General features: G+C 38.6%; 3 long non-coding RNA genes across 4 annotated transcripts; all 3 read right to left on the bottom strand.

The window, feature by feature from the left end:
• Positions 1-8,068: 8,068 nt before the first annotated feature.
• Positions 8,069-9,446, bottom strand: LOC104435883. Its single transcript, XR_005549457.1, has 3 exons — positions 9,335-9,446; positions 8,966-9,060; positions 8,069-8,534 (listed from the first exon to the last, which is right to left on the bottom strand). It is a non-coding gene; the product is annotated as an uncharacterized LOC104435883 (long non-coding RNA).
• An 88-nt stretch (positions 9,447-9,534) lies between these two features.
• Positions 9,535-10,617, bottom strand: LOC120291420. Its single transcript, XR_005549454.1, has 3 exons — positions 10,544-10,617; positions 9,803-9,898; positions 9,535-9,661 (listed from the first exon to the last, which is right to left on the bottom strand). It is a non-coding gene; the product is annotated as an uncharacterized LOC120291420 (long non-coding RNA).
• A 566-nt stretch (positions 10,618-11,183) lies between these two features.
• On the bottom strand, positions 11,184-12,317 carry LOC104435869. 2 transcript variants are annotated; one of them, XR_005549452.1, is made up of 4 exons: positions 12,264-12,303; positions 12,100-12,135; positions 11,508-11,596; positions 11,184-11,414 (listed from the first exon to the last, which is right to left on the bottom strand). It is a non-coding gene; the product is annotated as an uncharacterized LOC104435869 (long non-coding RNA). The 2 variants fall into 2 exon arrangements; XR_005549453.1 differs by lacking the exon at positions 11,508-11,596 and having other exon boundaries at positions 12,264-12,317.
• Positions 12,318-14,687: the final 2,370 nt, after the last annotated feature.

Genomic DNA, 14,687 nt, shown 5'->3' with positions numbered 1-14,687 from the left:
ATTACACTTTTAGCAGTTTAGTCCTAAACCTTTTTTTTTTTTAAATTTTACTAATTAAATCTTCAACATTTTCACGTTTTGGCAATTGATTTCATTCGGCCAATTTTGACAGAAAATCGCTAACATGGATGCTAGTCGACGCTACATGGCTTGATCGATACTAGCGTTGACAATTATTAATAATTTTTTTTAATTTTTTTCTAATTATTTATTTTATTTTTTATTTTCCTTTTCTCTCTATTTTTTTTCCTTCCGTTCTTTCTTTAGCTAGTTGTTAGGCCTTAGCGATTAGCCAAAGGAGAGGGCTAGTGAGATCCGTTGATCACTGGGAAGGCAAGCCTTGCCTGCTTGCCCCTGACAAGCTCAATCTTACTTGGCAGGCAGTGAGGCCAACCTTGTCTAGTGACGGCGAGATCAAGCCTCACTAGGGGAGGGCAAGGTTCGCTTGAGGCTAGCATCTGGCTAGCAAAAGAAGGAAGGATGAAAAAAATCAGAAAAAAAAAAAAAAAAAAAAAATAAATTAAATTAAAACACTATTAAAAATTGTTCACGTTAGCATTGACTATGCTACGTAGGACGGCCAGTGTCCATAGTGATTTCTGGGTAAAATTGGCCGAGTGGATTTAATTGACAAAATATGAAAAAATTTAAGACTTAATTGGTAAAATTGTAAAGTTTAAAACTAAATTGGCAAAAGTGTAATAGAATTAGGTTTGTTTGGATGAATTTCCCATTCTCTAGCTAGCTGACATGAATCTTGTTTTTTTAAAGAATCGAACAATTAGATATTTGAAGTCAGCACCGAATTGTATTCAGAATCATGCGATGCTCCTTGGGATTATTTTGATGTGTCTTAGTTTAACAAGATCTTCAATGAATATTCTATGCACTCGAACAGTATCGTGCATGCCCTCATAGTTGTTGATTTTGTGGAATTTGTGTTGCTTTGATGCAAATGGTTCTATTCTCTTTGCAATCATGTCTAACACTAGTAGCATCGACAATTTGATACTTTACTTTTTCTCAAGAGAGACAAACTTCTTGTTTTTTTTCCTGTCGTTTATGTAGTTCCTCAAGGTAATAATTATTTGACTGAGCGCACACTTTGTCTAGGAGCAAGAATTTGAACAAATAGTTTCCTAGCCAAATAGTGAAAATATTCTTCCATGAACACAAAGAGTAGTATGGTTGTAAGGGAAACAGGATGGTCTTGTCATGAACAAATAGTTTCCTAGCCAAATGTTTGATTCCTTCCATCCCTTTCCTCCTCTTAGAGTAGGGAGTGCGCAAAAGAGGAACTTATCACTAAGCATTTGTTTTGTATAAGTAAAAAAACTAATAGGGTAAAAGCCACAAAAAACTCTAAACTATACTCATTGTGACAAATTTACCTTAAACTTTTTTTTTTTGTGGCATAGAAAAACCTAAACTTATACATGGGTGACACATTTACCTTTTGTTAAAAATCTATTAATGAAAATCATTAAAAATCTGTCTGCATGGACACCATAAAGCAAATAATGCTGACATGGTGCCCACCTAGCTTAAGTAAAATAAAGATGCTGATTTGGCTAAACAATCATCTAACAAAGCCTTAATAGAGAATATATATTGAATACAGGTACAAGTTTGGTGTTTTTAATATCACAAGAAAAATTTTAGGGTAAATTTGTCACGGTGAGCGCAATTTGGAGTTTTTGATGTCAAACAAAGAATTTCATGGTAAATATGTCACAGTGAGCATTATTTATAGTTTTTTTTTTAGGCTTTTTCTCAAATTAATATGAAGCTTGTTGATATGTATCATAAGAGTGCCTTATACCCTCTTAGTGTAATTTTATAAAGTTTGTGAATGAGAAACTGAAGTGCTTCCATTTGCTGTTGAATTACCTGTTTGCAGGAGGTGGATCAGCACTGTCCATTATATGTTTTCAATGTCTGCTCTGGAAAAGTTACTGAGCTCTGGTGTGGCACAAAAGGCATGTTCAATCTACCTCTGTAATTAAACCCAAAAAAAATAAAAATAAAAATAAAAATAAAAATCTACCTCTGTAAAAAATTGGAAGTAGTTCTTACTAATATTACAGGAGATGCAAAGGGAATCACGATTCTTAAATCCTGTCCTACCATGATGCCCTTGGGATGGCCCTCACGACTTGAATCTAGTTTAATTCAAGATGATCATATAAGAGAGAGAAGTTTTCTCATATGCAAAGTACAAAATCAATTGGTTAATGTTTGTGTTTATCTTAAGTAAATTATAAACCTCTAGAGTTGTATTATTGGGACTAAATAAGTTGCTCCATTTTAATAGATGCAATCTGCAAAATGGTACGCATTATGGTGTGTTCAAAAGTTGTTGGAAGAAATGTGATTATTGCCCAAATTGAATAGAACAAGCTGAATTGAGAATCTATATTCTAACGACAGTAGTAAGGATTCTCTGCGTGGAAATTTGTTAATGCAAGTTTTTGGAGGTGTTACTGATTAACTATATAGGTATGTGCTATGTCTTGATTATTGTACTTAATATAGGGAATTTTCTCGGCGGAGATCTCTTGTTCATGATGATACCAAAATTCAGAGGCTTGTGAGAAGTCTAACTAGAGAGTTTTCGAGGAGGGAATAGGTTTGGAGGATGGGAAAGAACATATAATATTGTCCTTTCTTCTCATGGTGATTCTTTGGATCGTTGGCAAAAGCAGCCTGGCCTAAACACTATCACGGGTAAGTTTTTTACCATCTGCTTCTACTTTGAGTGTTCCAAGTATACACTCAATGTGTTTTCTTATCCACGGATTATATTGGATTTGGTCTACTATCAATACTGTGCTGTCATAATTTTCCGATGTTGCCTATCTTCTCTATAAGTCACTTATATGAGTATTGAGTTGAAATAGTTTATTATCATAAAAGAGCTGTCTCTTAGTTAAGAGAGTACATGACTCTTGGTTATGATTAGAGGTGACTCTTAGTCCTAAAAAGAGGTTATCAGTGGTTATGAAATGAGGTTGTTCTTGATATGAAGAATGGTGATAACTGGGGATAAGGTACCTATTTTCAAGAGATGTATTGATTCGTTGTCTGTGAATAGAGACCAATTAATATATTATTTATTATAACCATAACTGTTCATAATTGCTTTTTTTTGGAACTCTATATTCTTCTCTTTTCACATACGCAACGTCAACATATTCAAGGTGAAATTCCAAGAGGAAACTAAGTAATTGTTGAACTCGTTTATTTGCTTTTGGAGGTATATTTGTTCTAAACCCGATAGCAACAATAGTGGAGGCAAATAATACAATAAAGACAATGATTGTCTACACACATCAAAGCATCAATGATCTATTATTACTTCTCTCTTCAGCAATCAAGTTTCCCCAACAATCTTAAGGTATTATAGTCATAAACTTGGAGACATCAGCTGCATCGAGTGCATCGAATTGCGAATCGATCCTTATGATGAAACACAATTTCATCCGTTGAATGACAATATGATTCTTTTTTCATTTGAATTATGTATCTTCCACATCTTGAACCCCAACTTGCCCATTATCCCTAATACAAAGAATGATGATTCTGATAAAATCAAAGATGTAAGGAAAAGGCGTGAGGATGATGAAAAGAGGTGTTGATTAAGGATTCTCAATGCTTTATCAAATCGTCTATATGAAACTTTCCAATATTATACAAATCCCAAAGACATTTGGAATGTCTTGAAGAGCCAATACAATACTGACAAATAAGGTAACAATAGATTTACTGCTCTGAAATATTTTGAATTTACCATGAGTAATGAAAATTTGTCTTTAAGCAAGTTGAGGAACTTCAAATATATGTTCCCAAACTCAAAGACCTTATGATTGAAGTTTCCAAATCTCTTCAAGTTGTTGCAATTATATCAAAATTGCTTTCTCCTTGGAATGATTATCGAAAGAAACTTCTCCATACAACCAAGAACCTAATTGTAGATAATTTGATAAAACACATTCGAATTGAGGAAGGTTATCAAGAATGTGAGGCTAATTACATGAAAGAAGTTGCAAATAAGGTACATTTTGTTGAGAATGACAACATAAGTAGAGACAAAGAAAATAAGAGGGAAACAAGAGGAAGTTTATTGACACCAACAACATCAACAAGCCTAGCAATAATAACAACTTCAAGAGGGACAAGTCTTATTTTTATTGTGGTAAAAAGACCACTAATAGAAGGAGTGTCGCTATCAGAAAAAGAAAAAGGTTGACACAATAGCAAATATTGTAGAGCAGCACGCCAATGAGTTAGTTACTATGGTCTCTGAATTGCAAATTGGGATGATACTAAATTAAACATGGCAACTATGAATGATTCAACTGGGTATGTGTGCAATTGGTAATTGAGGCTAGGATTCGTACTTAGGTTGAGATTTGTGTTTATATGAACTATATGAATGTTTGAGGATGATATTTGGTGGTTTGGTGAGGTTTGTTGCTGAAACTATGGCTCAATTAGGGGTGTGCAAAATACCCGGGAATCGCCCGACCGTCCGAACCGGACCGGAACTGCTGGAACCGGCGGTTCTTGAGGGAACCAGTCGATTCCCGGTTCCAATTTTTCGGAACCGGAGGGTACCGGTTCGGTTCCCGGTTCCATGGGCAGATCCGCCCACCTGATCGGACTGGAACCTTTTAATATTAAAAAAAAAAAATTACTAAAAGAAACCCTAGATTAGATCTCATCTCCTCACTCCTTTCATCTTCGGTTCTCTCTCTCTTTTGTCTCTTCCTCGGTTCCTCCTAATCCTATCGCCATTTCAATTCCTCCCCAAGCGTCGACACCGTCGCCGCCGCTCCTCCACCGTTGCTATTCGCCCCCTCACGTCAGCCGCCACCCGCCACAGCCGCGGAAAATTGTTTTGCAACCGTTCTATATTGAAAACCCGACCAAAGACCTCCTTCCTCCTTCCCAACTCATAGACCCGACCGTTCTATGTTAAAAACCAAAATTGTTTCAAGCCAAGATCGGTTCCATAGATCCATCCGGAAATCGGACCGAACCGGTGGTCCGGTTCCCGGGTGTATCCATGCAACAAACGGGTGGATCCCAGTTCCAATTTTTCGAATCAGTCCTTAGCGGGCGGTTCCCTGGTTCTAGGTTGGGAACCGCCCGCCCGGACCATGCACACCCCTAGGCTCAATGATGCTTTGATGAAGTAAAATTGGGAGTATACTCAAAGTTGAGGTTTTTTTAAGGTGTTAGAAAGTGAGCTGTCATAATCTTTTCCATAGTTATTTATAGATGTAGTGTCTGTCTTTTCGAGACTAAGGATTCAATCTCATGATTTTGCCGCCCTAGTTTCAAAAGGCAATCACATCTTTCCTTTCCACATCAAAAAGCCATCTACTCTAACGCGGGTAAAGCACGAGGTGACGCTTCTTCCTTGATGTGCCCCATAATCATATATATATAATCAATTTAAACTAACAACTTAGGTAGACAATTCCTTCTTTTCAAAAGTTAATCCATCCGAAAACGGACCAATAGGGATGTGTGTATGGGCAAGTGATTCCAGAAATAGAGGAATATTTTGGTTTAGTGTATGGAAATGGTATGTATTGGGAATGGTTCTTGATGGATGAAATCCAAATGGAAGATAAAATGCGATCACCACCAAGGTTTAAAAGACGATCCACCAACCAAGGATGAAGATCATTATCGACAAAGTTCACCATCAAGGCTTAAAGGACAAGCCACCTACTAAGGATATAAGATTTCAAGATACGAAAAGCTCACCATCAAGACCTAAAGGGAAAATTTCAGCTTTGACCAACAAATAACCATCTCAAGAATTCTTCAAATATCCAGGGAAATAGACCAGAATAGCCTCTTGTCAGTATGTTGTTGATTAATTTTGAAATTGACAACTAATATGGTAAATCAACAACTTCCTAATCGGTTTCATGATCAATAGTCTTCTCCGTGGATAATTTCATTTTTGGACCCATCAACTCACATTATGCCCAAATTCTACCTTGACTTGAATCATCATCGATGCTCCCGAGTTTTTCGATGGAGCTAAGTCAGATGTTCTTGCATCAAATAGTATAGGATAATTATATTACTTACTACTCTCTTCGAGAGATACATTAGTCCTCTAAAAGTGCATGGCCGTAATTAAACGAAACAACCAAAGAGCTAGAAAACATTCAAAATGGCAGCAATACTATGCGAGTTAAAAATGAGGGGGAGTATCAGATTTGAACGCTTGACATGTTCTATATTATTATGTTATAGAAGTGGTTCTTTCAAAAGTTTAAGTTGTCGACAAGCTGGCCAACAATGCATGTGTGTCATATTTCGTAACGGATAATAGATATCAATCGAGATAAGTGCCAAATTAAATCTTAATTTTTTGGCCTTTTATTAATTGAATCCCTAGAATTCAATTGCCGTTAGCGTCGTAGTTGCCAGCCATCGAGTCCTTAACTCTACAATTTGATCAATCAAGTTCTTGAAGTCCTAAGTAAGTGCCTCTCTTTTCTCAAACTATGACGAATGCGATTCCCCTCGTTCTCCCTCCTTTACCCTTGACATCATGCAACAGTGGCTCACTTTCTCAACAAAAAGACACAGTTTCTTAAAGGAATGAAATTTAGGGATTTTGTTGTTGCTAATTGCTATTTTAGGTTTTGCTTAATTGGGGATTTGAAGGTTTGCTTTGGGGGTTTTGTAGGAAAAATCTCAAACACCGTCTTTTCTAGGCTAAGACAGTTGTGCCATTTACCATGTACATGCGCACGGTGGCAGAAAAGCCTCATAGGAATCTTTTCGAGCATCGAAAAGCCACTTATGGCAATTATAGGATTTGATTGTATATATATATATATATTTTTTTTTGGTGCAAATATTAAGAATTTAATGGACCTAATTGAAAATTCAAGAACCAAGTGACCAACAGACGTAATACTAAATACTAATCAACCTAATTGAAACGTTAAGAACTCAATTGATCTACGGCAAACACGTTACAAAAGGCAGTTCCGCAGTTATCCCTCGATTCATCCATCCATTTCCCTTTCCATTTTTGATAAGCGGGCCGGCTCTAATTTTGGGAAATTTACGTGAACGAGAGAAATGCTGCTTCCGATGGGTTGGACAAGAACATCCCATCTTTGCGGCGGTCGAGGCCAATTTAAACAGCTTTTTTGGTCCCAGTCCCATGGCTTTTTGAAAATTCTCGCACGACTATTGGGATCATCAGCCCTTGAACGATTAATTAATATCGACCCAATTAGATTTAAGGGAACCATGTGAGCCGAGTGAGATTTGCAAAGCATTGATGCGGAAATGCTCCATGAGCTACGGATCAATTGGCCCGAGGAAACATGAGGGGAGTTTAAGAGACGTTAATACATTATTACCTTTTTGGAAGAAAATTTACCCAATCAATTCTAAACTTATTAGTCAATTCAATCCTAACCTTCTCAATTTTCTTAAATCTTTGTACGAAATTCTAATGTAGTCATTTCGGTCAATTTTGCTGAAAATCATTGACACATTGATGTGTCACATAGGATGGCTAATGAAAACTGAATTGCTACATAGTGATTTTCAACGAAAATTGATAGAAAGATTTACATTAGAATTTTATATAAATATTTAAGACTAAATTGAAAATTTAGGACTGAATTAGCATATATACAATAGCATACGTAGTTTGGACTAATTAGTATACATAGTGATTTCAAGCGAAAGTTGACCCAAAGATTTACATTGAAATTTCATATAATGGTTTAAGACTAAATTGATAAAATTAGAAAATTCAAAACTAAATTAGTAACGATATAATAAGTTTAAAATTGAGTAACATTCCCCATTTGGAGCACCAAAACCAGTGCCCCATGCCGCCCCCCCAAAACCCCCCCCAAAAAAAAAATGAACACGACATCCGAACGACTTTTACATGAGCTGTTTGTTTTATTAAAACGAGAACGTGTTTGAATTGGGTTTTACTTTTTGCTTAGTTTGTATCTTATGACTCATGATATAAACATAGGCACATACATCGATATACGGATGTTCATATTTTCAAAAATATGTGAATAATATTTTATATTTTGACTTGAAAATTAAACAAAAGAAGTACATTTGGCTTAGTTCAATTATTAACAAACGCGAGTCTCACCTTCTCTCGTTTTATGCGAGTTTCTCTCTACCCTCTGGTAGTGCTGTTTTTTCCCCAAAACCCTAGAGTTGATCACGACAATCACTCTCGCTTTTCTCTGTTCCTTCCCATACAATGATGTTTCAAAAAGGAAAACCCAAAAAAATTTCTCATTCGATCTAGATTACACTGAGAGCAGTGGCCTCCTCTTCACTCGAGAGAACAATTGTGTTGGTCGAGGCTGGGTCAGATGGAATCCACGCTCTTGGGGCTTGATTAAGGTAGGAGTTCATCCTCATCGTCTAATGGAGAGAAGAAATGTCGACTGGGATATATGCAGCATTTGTTGTTGGAGTGATTTGATTCTGAGACTTGACGAGGAAACCTGATGCACGTAGTCATGAGTATATGCCAGTCAGATGTTTGATAAAAGAACCAGAAGACTTTGAGAAGAAGACGGAAGTAATGAAAATTTATCTTGCCCCCAACAGTATGTGTTCATGCCGGAGTCTTTCCCTGCTCTTATAACCAGTCTTTTCTTTTATTAATCTAGTCAAATAGTATGGATAGTAAAGAAGAAAACGAGTTGCGGGTGGCAGCATTATGTAAACGACTCGGACATCTATGGTCTGAGGAAGATGTGGTTGAAGTAAGCCCAGAGATATCAGCACAAAAAAGAGATGAATGCAACAGAACAATTATGGGCAAACTATATTCTAGACCCAACGTCAATTTTCCTGCATTTTTCACTACTATGAAGAAAGCCTGGAAGACAGAAGCAGTAACGTGTGCACAAAAAGGACCAGGTCTCTTTACCTTCGTCTTTCAATCAGAGGAGGAAAAGGAGAGAATTATGCAATCTGCACCATGGTCCTACTCGAGTAATTTGCTCGTCCTTAAACAGTGTGAGCCTGACATTCCAGAACATTGTTATGATTTTTCCAGAGCTGCTTTTGGGTAAGACTTGTAGGTATACCCCTGGTTGGAGGATCGAACCAGTTTACCATGATCTGGGAAATAAATTGGGGCAAGTAAAGGATATCCAGCTAGAATCTATGGGCACTATGCAGCAAAAAAGAGGAAGAGTAAGAGTAGAAATTGACTTATCTACTCCTCTGAAAGCAGGAGCCATTTTGGATATCGGAAATAAATGGTTGTGGGTCGAATTTAAATACGAGCGGTTACCTCATTACTGCTACTCTTGTGGAAGAATTGGCCACTATGCCCAAGATTGTCTAGAAATTCCTTACTCGAAATCACCTTGGGCAGTTGATAAAATTGGCTCCTATGGACCCCGGGCTGAAAGCGAAGTAAGTGATCATAGTCCTTATTGGGAGGCTTTTTATGGAAACATTGATGAAGAACTTATAATAGAAGAAACTATACCCGCAGTATCATCTCCAGCTAGGGAGCAGGATATAATAGCACGAGAGAAAGGCCCAGAAATGAGACTAGAAGCTTGCAGCAATAAGCGAGTAGAAAATTCCAAGGAGCAGGAGATTATGGAAGTCCCTATTTCAAATCAGCAGGTAATCAAAGATCATGGTAAACAGGTCATGTGTTCAGATGTTCCCATACAGACTTCTTTGAAAATAGGAAAAAGTAGTAAGAAGCACATGAAGGTGCAGAAAGCAAAAAAGCAGAAATGCTTACCTGCACCATCTCCAATTCTCATAGATGACTCGAGTATGATGGAGACTCCAGTGAAGTTGCTTGCAGAAGGAATAGATTGGGCTCTGGTGGCTAGCCCTAATAAGCCACCACGGACGACATGAAAATTATCGTTGGAATTGTCGTGGGCTGGGCAACCCCCGACAATCCAGAACTACGAGCTTTGAATGCTCTCGAAAGGCCCAGTATAGTTTTTCTTATGGAAACTAAAAACAAAGCAACGATGGTGGAAAATATTTGCAGAAAACTTCAGTTTCAGCACCTATTCCTAGAAAATCCTATAGGCATATCAGGGGGACTGGCGTTGATGTGGAATGGGGAAATAACACTGAAAGTGCAACACAGCTCCAAACAGTTCATTGATGTACATTGCACTGATTCGGCCAGAAAACAAGCTATGCAGATCACTTTTATTCATGCTTCAACAAATTTTGAAGAGAGGCAGAAACTATGGCAACAATTGCAAACAATGAAACCTCACAGCTCAATTCCATGGATATGCATGGGGGATTTTAATGAGATTCTATATGTATGGGAGAAGGTAGGGAAAAGAGAGGCAGATAACAAAAGACTTGCAGCTTTTAGAGATATGCTCAATGAGATGTCTTTGATGGATATGGATAGCCAAGGATGTGCATACACATGGGCTAACAATCGAGAAGGGGGGGATTTGGTTAAAAAACGATTGGACAGGGTGTTATGTACTTTGGAATGGCGAATTACCTTTCATGATGCGGAAGTCCATGCCCTTCCAGCAATAGGTTTGGACCACAGTCCTCTTGTCCTTAAGCTATACCCCGAATGCAAGAAAAGAAGAAGAGAATTCAAATGGAGGCTTTCTGCTTGAACATGAAGAATATCCTGAGTTATTCATAACACTGAGCCATACAGCTTATTCCCGTGCCACATTTTCAGAAAAACTCCAAGCGACCTCAAAAGAACTCATACGGTGGAGCAAGGAGAAGTTTGCTTATGCACCCAGCAGATAAAGGAGCTCACTCAAACATTAACAGCCATAACAAATCGGTCACAAGAACATACAAGCGAAAGGAAGTACAAAGCATTATACACCAGCTAGACATACTGAGGAAGCAGGAGGAACAAGATATGGGGATTGAGATCACGAATTAAATGGTTACAATGGGGAGATAAAAATACAAAATTTTTTCATGCCACAACAGTTCAACGGAGACACAGAAATCACATTACAATGCTGCAACTGGAAGATAATCGATGGTGTCGGGATCCGTGAGCTATTAGAAACCATATTCAAACTTTTTACAGCAACTTATACGAACAGCAGGGCAAAGAAATTATCAGCCAATACTAAATCAATGCCTATCCCCTATTAATGACAAGTATCAATGCATCATTAGTGGCAAAACCTACAATGGAGGAAGTGCGAGAAGCAGTTTTTCAAATGGGAGCATTGAAAGCGCCTGGTCCTGATGGTTTCAATGGGCTTTTCTATCAAAATGCTTGGGATATTATACAGACTGACCTGTTCCAGCTTGTACAGAATTTCTTCAGTACAGGTATTATGGACCCTCATTTGAATCGACTTATATAACCTTGATCCCCAAAGTGAAAAATCCTGAGATAATCGTCGGATAGGCCCATCGCTTATGCAATTTCAGTTATAAAATTATCTCAAAGCTATTAGCAAACAGATTGAAAAAGTGGCTACCAGAGATAATCGAACCAGAACAGAGTGCATTCGTTCAGGGCAGACAGATATAAGACAACATCATAATTGTACAGGAAGTGTTACATCAACTGCGCATTACAAAAAGAAAGAAAAAACATCAGGCAAGACTCAAATTAGATATGCGAAAGCATATGACAGAATAGAATGGGACTTTGTTCGGGATTGCATGCTGAAAATGGGATTTTCTCGAGAAATGGGTTACTCTAATCATGCAATGCATAACAACAGTGACATTCAGTGTCAAGATCAATGGCGAACCAACCCCTTTTTCAGTCCATCCACGAGCAAGGAGATCCTTTGTCTCCTTATCTATTTATCATTATCACAAATGTGCTAACATGGCTGATGCAAAAGGCGATTGCGGATGGCAGCATCAAAGGTATACAGCTTAATAGATCCTGTCCTAAGTTATCTCACCTTCTGTTTGCGGATGATGTCATTTTTTTCCTGGATGCTACTCTAATGGAATGTCAGAATTTAACTCTCACACTAAACCAGTACTATTATGCAACGGGGCAAGCGGTAAATTTAAACAAGTCTGGAGTTTATTTCAGCAAGAATTGTCCCTTACCACTTAAAAGGAACATGGCACATGAGTTGAGAGTACCTGTTTTTGAAAAGACAGGCAAATACTTAGGCCTCCCTACAGAATGGGGACAATCCAAAAGAAGTTTTCGCATGGATATTAACAAGGGTCAACGCAAAGTCGGAGGGTTGGAAGGAAAAGTTACTTACTAAAGCCGGAAAGGAAATCTTGATTAAGAGTGTGGTGCAGCCATCCCTACATACGCCATGTCGATCTTTAAATTGCCGGTGTCGATCGCAAAGCAATTGAAAGGCGAATAGCTTCATTCTGGTGGCAGAAAGGGGATAACACGAAGGGCATACACCGGAGGAACTGGGAAGTTCTGAAAAACAGAAAAGATGAAGGAGGGATGGGGTTTAAAGACTTAATTACCTTCAACTGTGCAATGCTTGGCAAACAAGCATGGCAGCTTCATACTTCCCCGAATGCATTATGGAGTCAAGTTTTAAAAGGCATATATTATCCTCAGGGCGATCTATGGAGTGCACAGAAGGGCAGGAAATCATCTTGGGGCTGGAATAATATCCTGTTGGGTCGAGACACCCTCAAAGCAGATGTCAAATGGTCACCTCGGGGACGGCAAATCCATCAAAATAAGAGAGGATACATGGTTATCACAGAATTCACGGAGGGCAAGTCACTCAAATGTAACCTACCCGGGTGGAAAGTTTGATTAACGAAGAATCTCGAACTTGGAAGCGCTCTCATTCAACAGCTTTTTGAGGACAAAATAGCCAACGAGATCCAAGCCATTCCCTTGAGCAAGAGCCCCAAACCCGATACTGAACTGGACAGAAACAAGATGCGGGGAATTTACAAATAAGAGCGGTTACAACGGGCTCGTTTATCCAACAATCGACTAAATCAGAATAGAGCAACTTGTTCTTACCAGCCTCCACGCACTTTATGGACACGAGATCTGCGCCTATCGCTTCCACCACGAGATCCGAACCTTTCTCCTGGAGCATATGTCAAAATGCTGTTCCCACAAGGGAAAATCTATACAAAAGAAAGATCAGTCCGGATCCATTATGTCACCGTGTTATACGCAAGTTGAAACAATCGAACATCTATTCCTCTACCGTAGATGGACGAAACAGATCCGGCAAGATACACTTTTGCAAGGAATAAATATCACGAAACATCTTAAGAGAATCGACCGGTGGCTTCGGCGGTTTTGAACCAAGAAGAGATTTACCTAATCGGGAGTTCATCGCTGGGGTTCTATGGCAAATCTGGAAGGCGCGAAACTCCTGGATCTTCCGAGCAAAGGTTCCCAAACCGGACATCCTTGAACTAGTACGAATCCAGAATACCGCCTTCAGCAAAGGGACGAAGAACCAGTCCGGCCAAAGAACGACCCAATACCTACCGGAGTCATGGACACCACCGAGAGGTCGGGAATTGAAATTGAACGTCGACGCATCATGGGTTCCCGGCGAGTTTCTTTGTTCCGTTGCTGGAATCGCTCGGGATGGAGAAGGGCGTGTAGTTGATGGCTTCACAGCAGAAGCTAGGGTTTCTTCGGCGTCTGAAGCGGAAGCGAAGGCTGTGTTACACGGGATATGCTATCTCAAGGAGTTAAAGTCAACACACGTGGGAAGCCAACCAGTTCAAGGGATCTGCGAAAGTGATAGTTTGGCTGTCGTGGACTTCATCATGGGCCGGGCCAGGACACCTTGGAATTTAAAAGATATCATCCAATGCTGTAGAGACGAGCTATCCAAGTGCAACAATGTATCCGTAACATATTGCCCCGAGACGCGAACAAAGCTGCAGATTGGCTGGTACGTACTCATCGAGCAAAGAAACTTCCGTTAAATTGGGTACATACACCCCCTTATTTTCTATGGGAAATTTTAGTTGCAGATTGTAAACCATCGTTGTCTTTTAAGACTACTTAAGCGAATATATATATCACTTTTGACCAAAAAAAAAAAAAAAAATTATTAACAAACGCTGGATTGGAGATGTCATTTGTCAATACGGTCGCCAACTTTATGTCTAGAGATGATGGTACATTTTGCACTAGGAATAATCATTAGATTTTAAAGGGAATTTTGTAATAGAGAGAGAGAAGAAGAAATTCTTGGTGTATCACGTTATGTCGACGTTGCTTTAACTTTATGTCTGGAGATGATGGTACATTCTGCACTAGGAATAATCATTAGATTTTAAAAGGAATTTTGTAATAAAAAGAGAAGTGAAGAAGAAGAAATTCTTGGTGTCTCACGTTATGTTGACATTGCTTGATGGTCCAACATTCGTGCTTCTTGATCATGGGAACATATCCTAGAAAGAGCGGTCACTCGAGTTCGACAGAAATGGAAACCGAGGATAGCGTTGGAAATTGCGCGCGACGGACCTTAAAACAGCAAAGATCGCGATTCTCAAAGCACAAGGAGCACATGCTTTTCAGTAACCCTAATAAAGAAAACAAATCACATATTATAAGGGCCTATTTGGTAACCATTCAAACAGACATTGATTCTGATTTTTTGTTCCCGGAAAAAGTTTTGTATCGGAATCGTTTTTGGTAAAATTTTCATTTCCAGAAACAAATTTCTATTATT

This window comes from Eucalyptus grandis, chromosome 3, assembly GCF_016545825.1.
Source record: "Eucalyptus grandis isolate ANBG69807.140 chromosome 3, ASM1654582v1, whole genome shotgun sequence".
NCBI lineage: Eukaryota > Viridiplantae > Streptophyta > Magnoliopsida > Myrtales > Myrtaceae > Eucalyptus > Eucalyptus grandis.
This window is presented reverse-complemented; position numbering and strand designations above follow the sequence as displayed.